The sequence below is a fragment of the Sander lucioperca genome, chromosome 7, assembly GCF_008315115.2.
Source record: "Sander lucioperca isolate FBNREF2018 chromosome 7, SLUC_FBN_1.2, whole genome shotgun sequence".
NCBI lineage: Eukaryota > Metazoa > Chordata > Actinopteri > Perciformes > Percidae > Sander > Sander lucioperca.
Genome location: NC_050179.1, coordinates 6,488,286 through 6,504,670, shown reverse-complemented (window position 1 = coordinate 6,504,670; position 16,385 = coordinate 6,488,286). Strand labels below are relative to the sequence as shown.

The following is a 16,385-nucleotide window of genomic DNA, read 5'->3' as shown; positions in this document are numbered from 1 at the left end:
TATTGCATAAAAGGTCATATCTAATCATAAAAGGATGATCTAACATATAGCTCTCATTCTTCTTTCATGCTTGTTTCGGGTATGCTTTGAAGCATTATCTAGAGTTTAATATTCAAAAAGCAAGATGATTTTGCTATTATTGCACCAAAATTCTCCATCTGAAGCAGAATTATTAGTGTGGTTTCAAACCTCTAAATCGCTGCTTGTGTCTCAGATTTGTTCAACTTTTAAAAGAGGCCTGGTGTTTCAGCCAGTTGGAGAAACAGTCGACAAATAACGTCGTCTGCCAACATAAATCAGACAGAAAAATGGCAACAAGCGTGGATTAGATCAATGTAATTAACTCAGAAGTAACAATTAAATGGACATATTTCTTTGATCAATGTAAAAAAACAATACGTTAACTTCTCCTAGCAACCACTCCTGCCGCGTTTGTGTCAACAGTTAAGGAAGGATACTTCTCTTGCTCCAGATTAGTGAGGGCTAAACAAAATAAAATGGTAATTCCGTATCATCATAATTATACATTTTCTCGCAATTTAGCATGAAATATTTTACCAATTAAAATGTAAAATATATTTCTGGGCATCTTAACAATGTTTAGCATTTTAACATACCTTTGCATTTATCATGCAGGTTGAGTTTAATAGCAGTGGTCCAATAGTACCAATTCATCCCCCTACATACGTATCTATAATGTCAAACACTATGGGCTAAGCCTATATCCCTCTTAAGCACCAGATCATCAATGAAGCCCAAATATAAATCACCATAGACGAAGGGTCATTGTCACTTTTCCAGCCATATACACTGGAGAAAAATGATAGGCATCATGTGGTGTCCCGAAAGCACAATTATTGTGTTCTTTTATATCCAGTCATGATAATGACATTCTCAAACGGTCTAAAGACAGCTGCACTATATTCTGCTGAAAGGAATCTCAGGCAACAGGCTTCTCATTTTTAGCGGGTGCTGATCATCACTTTAGCTGATTCGAATCTGATAAATAGATACAATACTGGATTCCTATATCTAGTCTATAATACTGAACATTGACCGGATTCAAAATATGGACTTCCAAGTCCCACAGAACCAATAAGCAGGGGCGCCGCCAGGGGTTTTGGGCCCCATGACAAAAAATCAAATTGGGCCCCCTCTACACAGCTGTTGTCACCACATCTCTAGGACCTAACTGTCCCATCAAAAGCTTTACATAACTCTAATTAAAGGCTTACTGTCTTGCTTCTTGTAGTTCAATACTAGTACTAGAATTTGACAAAATGGAAAATTCTCTAAACAAAATTATTATTATTATTATTATTATTATTATTATTAATTATTATTATAATTATTAATGAAAGACAGAGAAATCCCCACAGACTCCATGCAATGATGCTAACTGGCATGTCATTGAACACAATGTTGCTCACCTTCTTCACTGGGACAGGGAGGGGCACAGTTAGGGGGAGACTGGGGTGCTGCTGACTCATCTGTTGTTAAGTCTCTTAAAAGGGCAGGGACAATGATTTAATGTGAATATCTTGCTAAACGTTTCCCTGCACTGATTAAATGGTGATTAAATGTAGGCTAACACTAGTCTGTAGCTAGCTAGCTTATTTCACTATTGACATTAAGCCAACAGGTTAATACCACTCACAGACCATAGGCTACCCACCTTTCTTGGTGAAAAACTGGGTTACAGTTTGACACCCTTTCCTTTGTCTTTCCTCTCTCTCTCTTTTCTCTCTTTCCTTTTTTGAAAACCAGATTTTGATTTAACGTTACTTGGCGACACTGCGTTCACTGTAGTTCTGCCGCATCTACTGACTAGAGATCATTAATTTTATTATTATATTTGAAATATATATACTGAATGATGATGGTTTAATAATTTTATATTAGTTTTTACCTATTTTTTGGGGCCCCTGTCAGTCATGGGCCCTTGGAATTGTCCTAACTTTTCCCCCCTATACGGCGCCCCTGCCAATAAGGGCCTACATATGAATCCCTATGGTCGAAAGATCACTGTTAAAGTGCCATGCTTATCAGAAACAAATAATTATTAAAGGTGCTCTAAGTGATGTCACACATTTTTTAGGCTACAACATTTTTTGTCACATACAGCAAACATCTCCTCACTATCTACTAGCTGCCTGTCCCCTGAACACACTGTAAAAAAATGCGGTCTCTGTAGACAGCCCAGGCTCCACAAACAGCAACAAAAACAAACTGTGCCAACCTGCACCACGAAACATAACAAACAGTGTTCCAGATTTTGGGGGTGGGGGTTGGGGGGGGGTTAGTGCAAGGAAGCATGGAAGGGAGGGGGAGGGGACAGGATGAGGAGGAGGGAGGGGCGAGCTAGCCTTCGTTTTGATGGAAAATACTTAGAACGTCAACAAGAAATAACGTCACCCAACATCGCTTAGAGCACCTTTAAAGACGTATTCCTGCAAACAATCTTAACTTCCTTTCTACATGACTAAACTAGATTGCCAATGGAAACAGTTTAGGAGTTTAGAGATGTATAACAATTATTTATTGTTAAATCATTCAAATGTCCTCAAATTTCTACATTGTATCAAATTTGTATTAATTTCAATACTGTCAGTTTTATAGTATATGATTTAGGCTGAGCACTGTGGATTCATGTTATTGCAGTCCTTGACATCATATAGGTATCATTGGTGGTCACTCCCAGTTTTTTTCACACATCAGTGTATTACCACGAGCTCTGGTGCTCTCCTGGATCAAAGGGCAATTAACATTAAGCAACTTTCTTAAACTAGGCCAGCTTGACTCTGGCAGATTGTCAGCAAAGGTCAAGCTATTCCTCTCTTAAATGTGAAGTAGGGAAGAATTGGCAGGTATTAACATTTTAATAAGGTGCTGTTCTCCATATAAATCGGCCTGGTGGATATCTTAATTCTCTTACCAGTTAAAGGTTGGCCACAGTGCAACTTGTCTGGGTAACATGAAACAGAAAGAATATTAAACAGGCTGAAGGAATGCAATGTTTTGACATCCTGTGAAATGTTTTTCACTCCCGTATTTTTGGAGAGTTTTGAAGTGCATCAAGAGTACTTGGTGAAATAGTATGGTGTGCTATACTGCCACATAAAATTTGAGCTAACCTAAATGCCATTTATTTACATGCCTGTGGCACATTCCCTGGTCTGAGTGTTTTTTCATGCCTGCGTCCATGGAAGCTGAAGCATGAAATAAATTTTACATGAGCTGAAGCTTATCCACGGCGGGCTGATTAGGTGCTAAAAAGGTAGTAATTCACCAGATAATGAGTAGAGCTCGATAAAAATGTTCTGCAAATGATGACGCATAATCCCTCAATAAATGTCACATTTCTGTTCTCCTCCTCCATCCCCCTGGCTTTCAAGTCTCCTCCCTGTAATTTCACAAAAAAATAAATTTGGTGAATGAATCCAGTTATATGGAAACAAATGTGTGTGAAAAACACATTTATCCAGCAGCAAACAGCCTTTGGACATCAGCAGCAATCTCTCATCAATCTGCCACAAAGTAAAAGGAATGACTTAAGTGTTTTTCCATCTGTATTGCCGTGTAGTCGCAGGTTTCAACTCACACAAACAGCTTGGCATCTGTCATTTAGAGTAAGGTAACAGTGTGTATGTTTCTCTCTTTTTTTCATGCTCGTTTATAATAGCTGTCCTCGCAGTCCAAGAAATAATGAAGTGGAAGAGGCAGGGTGTCCTTATATATATATATATATAATATAATATATAATATATAATATATATATATATATATATATAATATATAATATATAATATATATATATATATATTAGGGGTGTAACGGTACGTGTATTCGTACCGGACCGTTTCAGTACGGGGCTTTCGGTACAGTGCACGTGTGGACTGAATGGCCGAACCAAAGAATTTCTAATATGGGAAGAAGTTCCACTCTCTCGTTACTTCCGGCTTCTGAACTGGTTGCAGTTCCACCAGAGTTCCATATAGGGGGCGCTCACAGGCCAGTGCAGAATGAATGGGACTCTATGGAGCTATACCCCTCAAAATCCACTTTTCTCAGAATATAATTTTTTGTCTAGTAATTTGAATGTTGCATTTGAAAGGGGAGGCTAAGAAAATACACACTGCTGGGTGTTAGATTTTTTTAAAGTGGCTTTTTTGTTCTAAAAAGCCTTTTAAAATGTCAATGACGTCATAGACATATACGGCCAGAGATTCTGCTTTACGGCAAGCTCTGAGTCACTTCCTTTTTTCTCTCGAGGCATCGACAACACAGCTGACAGGTTAGACTCTCCCTGTCAATACACGTGCTAGAAAGAGGTTTGCTAATGTTTTAAAGACCACGCCGAAATATTCACTCTGGCATTCTGGTTCTGCTTCGGATGCCGTCAAGCGGGATCTCTGATCGTAATCAGTCCTTCACTGACCAATCAGCATTCATTAGCAGAATGCTAGCGTGTTATGGGCAACAACGACTCAACCTGTAACAAATCGAAAGGGGATAAGTACTCGTTCATTCAACTTTTGACCTATAATCCATGTTGAACTTGCAAAAACTACAATCAAATCTGAGATTTCTCAACGACAATCAGGCGAAAGAGACAAATTTAGCTGTCTAGCTCCATAGGGTCCCATTCATTTTGCACTGGACCGTGATCACCCCCAGTGGAACTCTGGTGGAACTGCAACCAAAGTAGGTACAATGGGGCTTAATAGGGAGTGGAACGGCTTTCCGTAGACGGGCTTTGGCCGAACATAGGTCAATTTTTGTGTTTCCATACGAACATATTAAGTGACGGAAGTCTCCGCGTTCAGCACAAATCCCGCCCTGCAGCTGATTCTAAAGTTTTCATTGGTCATGTCAATATGTCAATCACTGTACAGATTGCCTACACCAAACACTGATCTCTAAACCTACCCGCCGTCACTGTAACCTAAACCAATGAAATCGACTGCAGGGCGGGATTTCCGCTAAAGTGGTTTGGGGGGAAAAAAATAAAAATCACACACCGCGCGCTGTACAACAACATACACGGCACGCTTTAGCCCAGCCTCTCGCTAGTTAGCGTCACGGCCAATGCAGACAAGCCCATAGACAGTATGGACAAGCCGGAGCTTGAAGAGCCACCCATATCATTAAGGTCTCCTGTTTGGGAACGCTTCGGTTTCCCAGTGAAATACGTCAATGGACAAAGACTAGTTGATAAGACGAAAGCAGTGTGCCGACGTTGCTCAGGAATGATCGGGTATGTTTCTGGCAACACTTCAAACTTGTTAACGCACTTGAAAAGGCATCACGTGAGTGTGAACATCACTACTACAAGGAAAAAAACAACCGTAATTCAAACGCAGCTCCCGTTGGCATTTAAACAGACCTTTGCTGGTAATTCCGATCGGGCCAACGCAATAACGAAAGCAATTGGTGTTTTTACAGCAGCTGATCTACGACCATACTCGGTTGTTGACAAGCTGGGATTGATAATGCTGCACTGTAATCCATAGTTATTTATTTATATTTTTCATTATATTTTATTATGTGATATTGGTTTGAGACTGAGAGTATTTTATTTAGTGGAGAACTTTGCAGCAGTATTTTTCTTATTCTTTTTTTATTTTATATATATTTTATTTATTAGATTTTATTAAAAAGTGTTTTAAAAAGTGTAAACAAATTGTTAAAAAAAAAAGTTTATAGTAATAAACAACCTGCAGTTTAATGTTTGCATTTCTTTCCCTTACTGTACCGAAAATGAACCGAACCGTGACTTTAAAACCGAGGTACGTACCGAACCGTGCTTTTTGCGTACCGTTACACCCCTAATATATATGACTCTCTGAGCAAAGAGGAATTCCTAGCATTTTAAATCAAAGGTACAGAGAAAAGAGAAGCTCAGTGGGGAGAAAGGAGAAGGAGGCTCTCATTTGGGTAAGAAAAGGTCCAGGTTACACTCTGTTATCTCTCCAAAAAACACTCCCATCCAAGCAACAGTGGTGGTGCCTATTGTCTGCTGGAGGCGAGGCACTCAGGTGAAATTATGACAGTAGCTATTGTGTGTCAGTACTGAGATGGATACTTTTGTATTATGGAAAGGAAAGCAGCAGCAGCCTGTAGCTTTGCAGTGCTGTCAGCGCACTCCGTCGGCATGCATTGTCAGGGCAGATGTGACATTTAGCTGGCCGTTGCCCTGCTGGTCCTTTGGAAGAGGAGATAACAACATGGCTCACTCTCCTAGTTGGAGGGGTGCACTGTGTGCCCAATGTCACACATGACCTTTTACATTTATGTCACAATATTTGTCACATTCATTTATCATCACAAGCTCACCTTGATGAGTTTCCCTGTTCTCCTGTAGCCACAATTCTTCATCTCTTTGCTGAAGCTAGGAATCAATATTGAAATGTCAGCTTCTGCATTCTTCTCAGTCTGTGTGTGTGTGTGTGTGTGTGTGTGTGTGTGTGCTTTTGTGTTTCTGTGTGCTTCACTATCGTGATGGGAGTGGAATTTTAATCAGTGGCTCATAATTAAACAACAAAAACCATAACAAAGGCAGATAACGAGGTCTTCAAATTCACTGAGAATGAGAGAGAAAATGAAAACATCTCTCATTATCTCTGAACCCTGTGTAGCTACTTGTTAGAAGCAAGTCAGTGCTGCTTGAGAACTGAATGTAATACGTGCTTGTCGTTCTGTTGTTATGTCAGTTATTAGACGGGTCATTTAATGAGAAAATTAGTGGCATGATTTATTTAAATGAGCGTTTATGACAATGCGATGTGGCTGTTTAAACTGGCGGTATTCATGCGGTTGACTCTTACATGTAGGGGTGTTAACGGTATGTAAATTTATGATAGTTCCTTTGATTGTTAAAGTTACAATGATCCCATATCTTCTCCCAACTTAAAGTAACAACCTCTAAGATTTTCATTTAAATAAATGTCTGTTAAGTCACTATTGTCGAATGAGGTAACACAATGGTGATTGAGCCTATGGCCCACTGATGAAAGCCCTTGCATTTGCAATATTACAAAATGGGCGTCTCTGGCAACATTCTTGCGAAAAATCACAAGCGGCGCACAGTTAGTGACGCGTTTTCCAGACTCGTTCTTCAACTGCTAACTGAATGACGTGACACAGGTGACACTGTTTGGATCTCTGGGAAGATAGATCCCAAAAACACACCTACAATTACTGCCATAGGTGCCGCCAAAGAGAACGAAACAGAGATATTCCAGATTGTAACTTTAATAATTGTCAACCATGTAAACATTAAATCATATTGAAGGTTCCTTCATTGTGTACCACTAGTGATTTGAACAACCAGGAAGATATTGTGGCCCACTTCATTTGTTTTTGCTGGAGAGCATGAGTGTGGTGAATGATGCCCTGTGCCCCTCCTCAGATGTCAGTTGGAGCCTACTCAGATCAGAGCGCCAGAAGATGAGTAGCTGATTCTCCGTATGAGATGTGTGCTCCCTTGGCAGGCAGTGAAAGACAGAGAGGAGGTGGAGGGGTGGTGCTGGTGCTGGTACTGCTGTGGAGAGTTATATACAAAATAGCAGAACAAAGTTGCTGAGGCAGAAAAGGAGCCCTACAAGCTATGGGGGAGCTTTGAATCAGATTCAAGCAGTGCTATCAGAGAAGTCAAGCAGCTCATTATTACATGAAGTGCATATTAAAGGGGGATTATAGACGGGGAAGTGGGCTCACATGTTAATCCTCTTCAACAGGTGCAGGAGTGTTGATTACAGGAATGCTATGAGTGCTTCAATGATTTTCTCACTGCTGGTGTATATAGTAATGATACATCTTTATGTTCTTTTTATTTAGATATTCAGGTTTTAAACGTGATGTGACTGTGATGTGTTTTCACATTAGGTTTGCTACAAAACACAAAAAAACCCCTAAGCACAATCTCTAGAAACAGCGTTTGAAAATGCAAAAACAAAATGGACTACTCTTTCATAGAATAGGTTAAGGACATGTCTGCATTTGTTGTGTTTTTCAAAATAAAGATGCTGAAAAAAGCTATTTCATCAAAGAACTATTCAGCTTTTCTGATGCTGCAGCAGCTTTTCAAATGCAGGAGTACATGCTGAGTCAGTGTGAATGAATTTCAAATTGCTCTTTTAGTCGTCTCCTCTGTTTGGTTTATAAAATATTCTCATAAGGTATATATTGTTTCCATAAAGATTATGTATCATTATCATGAGGTGATTACCACAGGAGAAACAGGGAAAGTTTCCCTGGGAAACCTTTCCAACAAAAGGGAGATCGAGCACAACAAGGGCAAACTGCTCCACTCTCTGGTTGTCATGGTAACTTATTAGACACTGGGAGGGTTAGAGTAGAGGGATGCACATTTTTCAGTCGTATTGGGCTTTTTGCTCAATTATATGGTATACTTCTCATTTTTATCTGGCCATGCATATATTTGTACATGATGTACATTCACACATTACAAGTGATGTGTGCTTAGATTGTGTATAGAAATACGTGCGCTGTCTTGATTCCTTCAAATTATAGATTTCAACAGAGCCTGCCAGCCGGTTTCTGCCTTTAGGGACAGGCATGTAAATAAGGCTTGTATGTCTCAGACAAGCTGTTTCTACATTACCAATCCTGCCATTTCGGCAGGGGCACTTGCAGAGCACAGCAGGACAAATATTGCACAAGCTACCAGATGGTGACCTAACTAATGCATTCATGCCATAGGGAATGCACTGGCACAATACTGTCAGAAAGGGTGTTAAATACATGGGAAACTCATGGGAACTATTATGCTAAGGAGTGCTAATGAATTATATGTACTGTAATGTATCAAATGCACACAAAGCTGCATGAATAAAGGAAAATATATCACACTCATAAATCAAAATGCACCCTTTTAACAAATCTGCACTGTAAAATTCACCAGTAATACACCTGACTTGACTTTATCTCCTGTAATCAGATACAATCAGCTAATGTGAAGCAGTGTAGAGCTTGTTGTACTGAATGGGGCGCCGGTGATGTGAGCCAGGGGTCCGTTTCAGGAAGGAGGTTTAACAAACTCTGAGTCTAACCCTGATCTCTGAGTTGATTTACCATGAGATGGGAAACTCTGATTTGAGTTGGTTCAATCAACTCGGAATAGGTTGACTCAAAGCTAAGCGCGTGCACCACCACAATAAAAAGGCAGTATGAATGGAGCCATGATACTACGATTCACCATGGTAACAACCACAAACAAACTGGTCGGCGGAAATACTCATGCGCACATACAGCGAGTTTGAACATGTATTTAGTTAAAAAAAGCAACATAGCGGCAGCTGCAAAAGAGAGAGAATTGGTGTGGGAGAAAATTGCTGCTCGAGTCAATGCATAAGCATTGACAGTGTATTAATTTCATATTTAATCACAGGTAACCTATAATATTACTGGGTGCAATCCTGCGGGCGAAAAAGTAAGCTAATCCCATTCTGAGCATGCAGCACCATGATCATTAACAAAAATATAATTTATAATCATTTAATTCTTTTTAATGTCGACAAAAGGACGACAAAAGGACATGCAATGTTTGAGAAAAAAACGTTTTATAATCTGCCATAAACCAATACGTTTTTTTATTCATGCAGATAACAAACTGCCCTAAAATGCGCCTGATACAGACTGAATGAATGAATGAGGAAATGAAAGTGCACTGTGTCAGAGGGAGGAGACTGAGAGAAACTCAAGGTTTATTGAAGAAAACCTGCTCCCGACCAGGTTAGGTTCACAGACTCAGTTACCATAGTAACTGACTGAGGTTAAGTTACCTCTCTTTCTGAAACGGGCTGGAGTTACCCCTCTCTCTCAGGTTTGATTAACCTCCCTTTCTGAAACAGAAAACCCAGAGTTCCCCTCATCTCAGAGTTAACAAACTCAGAGTTTTCACTAAACCTGCTTTCTGAAACAGACCCCAGGTAAACACACACCTCCACCAGCACAGACACAACTGCTTTCCCCAATCAAACTCTCTCTCAACCTGCTACTGTTATCTCACTTAAGGCAGCTGGCTAATGGCAGTGTGGTTGCCATGGAAACATGCTCAAATTCTGAGCAGTTTTATCATAAGAGCTCTCAGATATATAAAGGAAACAATGGCAAAATCTCTGATACTTGAATTAAGGGCAGTTTTCTTCTTGCAATATTAACAACTGCCACTTGTGTTTGAAGATGCAGAACTGTGGGCAGATATTTACTGCCAGGAATGTCTAGCAGCTGTAAACTTCGAGTGACCTCTGAAACAAATGCATTTCAGAGAGATATAACTGTTCTACATTGTATGTTTTAACCACTGACTAATTGCTTCACTGTTTGTTTGCCCAGTAGACTGAAATCTGCGCCCGAAAACAGCCACAAGGCACACTGCCCGGTTATTAGGAATAAAAATATACAAAAAATGTTTTTTACAACCAAGAAAATGAGGGCTCACACAGATGGTTTATATTTCCCCTTGCCTTTGAACTCCCACTAAACCCTCCCTTCTTTTTCTCTCTCCTTCCTTTTCTTCCTCTTTCTGAATGGCAGCCATTTGCAAACTAATGATTTTCAGTTTGATCCATAGTTCAAACACTCAAACCCCTGTTACCCCATGAAGTGTTGTTAAAATATTAGAATAAAACAGGCACATTGTCGCAGTATGCCTATACAGTATACTGAGTACATTGTCGATTCAGGAATTGATCAAGACACTCTGGTTTAACCAGTGCTATTACTTTTGACCATTTCCACATCAGAACAGTGAATTACATTTTTTCTAAGCTGCCATGTTATGTACTTTAGATTTTTTGTGTTGATTATAAAGACTGTAAGTTGTCGTGACAGCTACAAGTTCAGGTATAAGCCGAGCCAAGTGACAGTACAACTTATTAGACATCTTCTCTTGTATTCCTCCTTAGAAATTACAAATGTAGAAGATCATTTGAGAAATATGTAGTGAATGTGGGAGCAATGGGATCATTCTGATGGATGGGAGTAGTAGCAGTATGTCCACAGCAAATGTGAATACTGCTTCACTGACTGTGAAAATTGAGTCAGGCTGGATGCTGTAACATGTTGATTAGTTGCTAATCTCTCCTGGAGTAGAGCCATTAGTGATTAATAATCATGGTAGGAAGAACTTTACAAAATGTTATGTTGAAAAGTCCTGCAGTATAGCTGCCAATTTGTTAGGTACACCTAGCCAGAACTAATTTAGTCCTGCAATAAATCCCACCTTGATGAAGGTTTAAATATCAAGGTTTTTTTTTAAACTGCTTTAGAGATGAATTGATTTAACTGTATGGCCATTTTGGAGGATGTAGTGAACTGTAATGCATTATACATATAGGTGTTTCTGTTAATCAGCCTACTCTCATTGATATAAGGATATCGGATGCACACCTGTCAGACATTAACTACATTATAATTGGATCCTAAAAGTCTAAAGAGAAAATTAACAACATTCCTTCAAAAATATCATAGGTGTAATGCAGAAAACAACCAGTTTATGGGACACACTGCCTGACGTGGTTCAATGTATAGGAGTCGAGAGCTGCAATAGAGCTGTTGGTCGGACAAAAAAAAGACATTTAATGACGTGACCTCATGCTCTAGGTCTAAGATATTTTGATGGCCATTTTTCTCATGTCTTATAGACCAAACAGTTAATCAAGAAAATAATCGCCTAATTAGGGAAATAGTCGTTAGATGCAGCCCTAAAGGAGTCAGTCCTTTTTTTGAATCTGTAGAGCGTATCGGCATCGGCCGATAACGCGGCTGTTGCGTTCGCCGGCATTATTTACAGACAGGCGTCTACAGGCAGCTCTGTGTTGCTGGAGACGCTGCAGTTCACATGCAGACCATGCACTGCCCCTCCCCCACTGGCAGTCTTAAATTACAAATCAAGCACTTTATTTCAATGGATACTTTTCAGGTATATTGTTTTCTTAAATTATTTAAATGTGTTGACAAAGGACATTTTGTGATGACCTGATTATATCTGTCTTATAATATGTCAGCAAGCAATGCATCATCAAGGCTGTGTTGTAGGTGTCGATGAAAGCCTTTTACCCTTGCACAGTTAACCATATGCAGTGCACCCATCCATATGATGCACATTGCACACATAATTTGGGTGATATGACTGTAAGATGATTGCAGAAGTGACACTGATCTGTGTTTTTGTTTATTATTTTTAAAGAAATGCAAGAGCAGATTCAGAAAACAAATCCAGTGTGGCAGGGTTTACATTTTTATGATGTAAATTGAGGGAGCAAAAGCAGTATCGACTCCAAATATCGGCTCAAGAAAATCGGCTGCCCGTATCGGTCATTGGCTAAGGCTGATGAAAAAAAATCGGCATCTGCACTAAAAAATCCATATCGGTCGATCCCTAGTATTCATCTTATATTACAACATACCCATACCCGTACTTAAACCAATCATCTCTAACTGAATCTACTGTAATCTTAATTCTACCTATAGATGATGATTTCTATATTAACTGTTCTAAACCTGTTAACTTGCCCTAACAGCATCTTGATAATATTGCTTAATCTTGTTTTCATCTTAAGTACTTCTGTTCCAGAAAGAATCCATAACAATATTTTTTAATAACATCTAGTAAAGGAGTAATGCTGAGAAGAAGAAAGCAAATGATATCCATTGGTTCACACAGGCTTTCAGATCAAATCATGTGTAAGCTTCTCTGACTTTACCCTAAATGTGTATGACAGCTGCCTGAGATCTTCCATTTTAAACAGTGCGGCGCAGGTGTCTGCCTCCTCGCTGATTCATCCTGGTAATAATCTCACTGACTTGCTGCTATTTCCAGACTAATTGATGTCTGAAAAGCAAACCCTGTCCAGGTCCTAGAATAGATCTGACTTCTACCTACTCATCTCGCAAGCAATCCAAAGTGGCATTTGTCCAGTGCTGCTGCTCTCCTGTCAGTACAGGTACAATGTACAACTACAGTATAGCACACTTGCATGAGTCAATAAAGGCGTTTATTCATGTCACACACACGCACTATGCAGTAATATGAAAATACCAACAGATGTTATGAGCAATTTTGTGGAATTGTCCAGAATCTGTAATTGCAAAGAAACATAGGAATTTATTTGGTAACACTTTACTTGAAAGTATCTACATACGAGTGACATGACACTGTCATGACACAGTATTTTCTACAGAAGCACGACAGACAAAACTTTCCCTCATGCTGTAAAAATGCTTTTGAGACTAAAAGTGCGACTCGACAGGCAATCCAAGAGGACATCTGTCTACATGAGGGCTTTCTCTGGTGAAAGCAGATGAAGATGAGTGTTACAGGGGCAAAGGTGAGCTGGATAACAAGTGGCTCCCCTGACCCTGCCTGCTGGCACTTTGGGCAGTGTTCCCATTATACCCTCACCTGCTAGTCTCTCTAACCGTAACCCCTGTCAGCCTCTGATCCCTCTCACTTTTTTCCCCATCTGCACCATGAGTAACAATGGTCAAAATGGAGCACTCAAATTACTGTCTTGTGGAGCTTAAAATAGCCAACAACTGTGTGCATATGTGTGTGTGTGTGTGTTCGGAGGGAGTGCGGATGGTCCTGTTTTTTGCGTCAGCCCTGCCATGGCAACCAGGCTTTTCTGGTGAGCGTCTCACCTTCTTCTTCAAACATTTCTTTTCATTAACATCAAAGAAAACTGTCCACATCAATACTGCTAATTGCATTCTGTTTGCGGTGTGTTACGTAATAATCAAGAATCCTGACATGCAGATTTGCAGAAGCAAACATGCATAAACACAGCACACAAGGGACAACAGAGACTGACACAAGTATTACATGCAGGCTTCATTTTTCCCCTCTCTTTTTCTCTTGACGTACAATGTGCATAGTGCCTCTATTTACAAACCACTGTGTGTCAGTTATTACAGATGAAAGCTAATTGAAGTCGCGTGAAATTGAAATTCAGTATTAAAGGACACTGTTGCAGTGACAAAGCAGAGAGAGATGAACATGACACTTTTTAATTATGACAATGATGTAAAGCATTACTTTCAAATAGTATCATGCAGATAGTGCGATTTTCTAAGTTGGATGTCTATAGATGGATTTCTGCTTCATCAGTGTGAATTACTGCTCGTTTCAGAAGACGGAAACGTGCTAAATGCTTCACAGTGTTGACAAGGTTTTTGCTAACGTTGTCTGTCTGTTTGGAGCTGAACAGGTAGTTAGCTGAGATGCGCTATAAAGCTCCGGTAAACTGAGGGGAGCTGCAGATTCGGGTGGTAATTCTCAATAGGTTAATCACTACGAGTGACCCCTTTCACATTACACATAGCTATTTATTCCATTGTAATTGTGAAAATATAGATTATAGCCACTTTGAAGTAACTTTTCGATTGTGTTTAATTTTCTTTGTAGGATGGGATTTACAGCCAGGGACTTTTGAAGTATCCCCAACTATGTCTCACCATGGAAAGAGAGTCCAGTCTCTGCTGTGGAGAGTTGTTGCAGAGCCAGCACTGTGCACAGAGGTAAGCTCAAGTCTGCGATCATCGCTCATACTGCTCAACTTTCCACAAGTTCTGGCTCCCTGACATTCCTCTCTTCATGGGTCTAAAGGCATCAACAAGGCCAATCTATGTTGTGTGCTCAGGCTGAGCCCAGCACCATAGGTCCAAGCCTGGCCAACTCCCTCAGGCCTGCATCAGAGGGGGACCCTGCTACCCTACATCTGTCCTCTTGCCTGGGTCTAACTTGACAGGGGAGACGCAACCAGTAGCTACTGACCACAATAACAAAACTTTCAAGGTCATGGAGACATGTAGCCCCCTCTGTTATGATAAGGTTCCTGATTCCCAAAGTGAAATTGGTTTCTTATGGTCTAAAGCTCATAAAATAAATGAAAACCAATGGAGTACAAAATACACTTCAAAGATTTAATAACATACTTGAAATTCTTAGTTTAGTCACTGTAAGTCTAATAAGAATAAAACACAGGCCTTACAAACATTAAGATTTCTCTCATATATTTAAAGACACAGTGGTACAATCGTATCCATAATCTACCTGAAATCACACTTCTTGCTTCATGTGACGTCAACTGTTAGATTAAGTCAATTCATGTCATTTACTTCTGTCGATGTCACTCTTAATTTTATCCGTCATTAATCCTAAATTGTGCAGAATGTTTTTAGTGAGGTTCTCTGAATGCACCGGATTTCTTAGATAATGATTAAATGATGATAGGGAGGGTGTAGAGAAAATTACACTGGTGTAGGCTCGCACACCATATGGCAGCAGTGACACCACCTCAACAAGCCTAATGGCGAGCACTTAAGACTGAACAATTTAATGCGACAACAAAAGAAGGGTGTTTTTCAGTATGTGAAATGCTTTTAGATCAAATAACTTTCTATTTGTAAATTTCCACCTGGCTGCATGTATTCTGTGAAGCTGAAGGCAGCTGCCTGTCTTTACCCGCTTGCCGTCAGCACTCATCTGCCATCGGCCCTTCAGTGAGAAATCAACTTACACTTGGTTACTTTCACCATTCAGGTGCATCTGTGCATGCTTGTCTAGATGTGTGTATACATACTAATACATTTGAGAATTGGGACTGTTGCTAAATCCTTCTCCTGATCAGTATGTTGTAATTGTTCTTTGAGATTTGATGATCTTAAAATTAAAATGTTTAATGGTTTTAAATGATTAAAGGAAACAAAGATATAGTTAAAAATGTTCACCCCAATTTTCCAGGCAATGCCATGCCTTCAGATTGTTTAGTGGGATCCCCATAAATTGTTTGACAGGTAAGACAAAACAATAACAACCTCAGTTCATCTAAACATCTATATTTCAAAAAGCAACCTCTTTAACTGCTTCAGAATCAGAATCAGAAAGGGTTTTATTGCCAAGTACGTTTTTTAACACATACAAGGAATTTGTTTTGGTGTTGTTAGTGCACGTCACACATTCGCTAGATGGAATATTCAACAATATAAGTATAGGTATAAACAATATAAGTATAAGTATATGTACACAGTATGTATTACATTAAATTAAAAATAAAGATAGAAATAAAAAAATAAATAAAGAGCAAAGAGCATTACAGCAGAGAGAGAACAGTGGCATGAAGAGCCAGGGGTGGAGAATCAGGGTGGTTTCTGGGCCTTGTTTAGAAGGCTAGTGGCGGAGGGGAAAAAGCTGTTCATGTGACGTGAGGTTTTGGTCCTGATGGACCTCAGCCTCCTGCCAGAGGGGAGTGTCTCAAAAGAGTTTGTGTCCAGGGTGGGAGGGATCGGCCACAATCTTTACAGCACGCTTCAGAGTCCTGGTGGCGTATAGGTCCTGGAGCGGCAGCAGATTGCAGCCA

At 39.8% G+C, this 16,385-nt stretch overlaps 1 protein-coding gene and 1 long non-coding RNA gene across 2 annotated transcripts in view; one reads left to right on the top strand and one right to left on the bottom strand.

Annotated features, from left to right (window-relative positions):
• Positions 1–16,385, bottom strand: part of LOC118495412 — a 113,549-nt gene that overhangs the window by 20,045 nt on the left and 77,119 nt on the right. The window lies entirely within an intron of this gene.
• shisal1b (shisa like 1b) overlaps positions 1–16,385 on the top strand; it is an 85,009-nt gene that overhangs the window by 5,131 nt on the left and 63,493 nt on the right. The window contains exon 2 of the mRNA XM_031283396.2: positions 14,432–14,544. The gene's annotated coding sequence lies outside the window, so the exon portion shown is untranslated. The remainder of the gene's footprint in view (positions 1–14,431; positions 14,545–16,385) is intronic.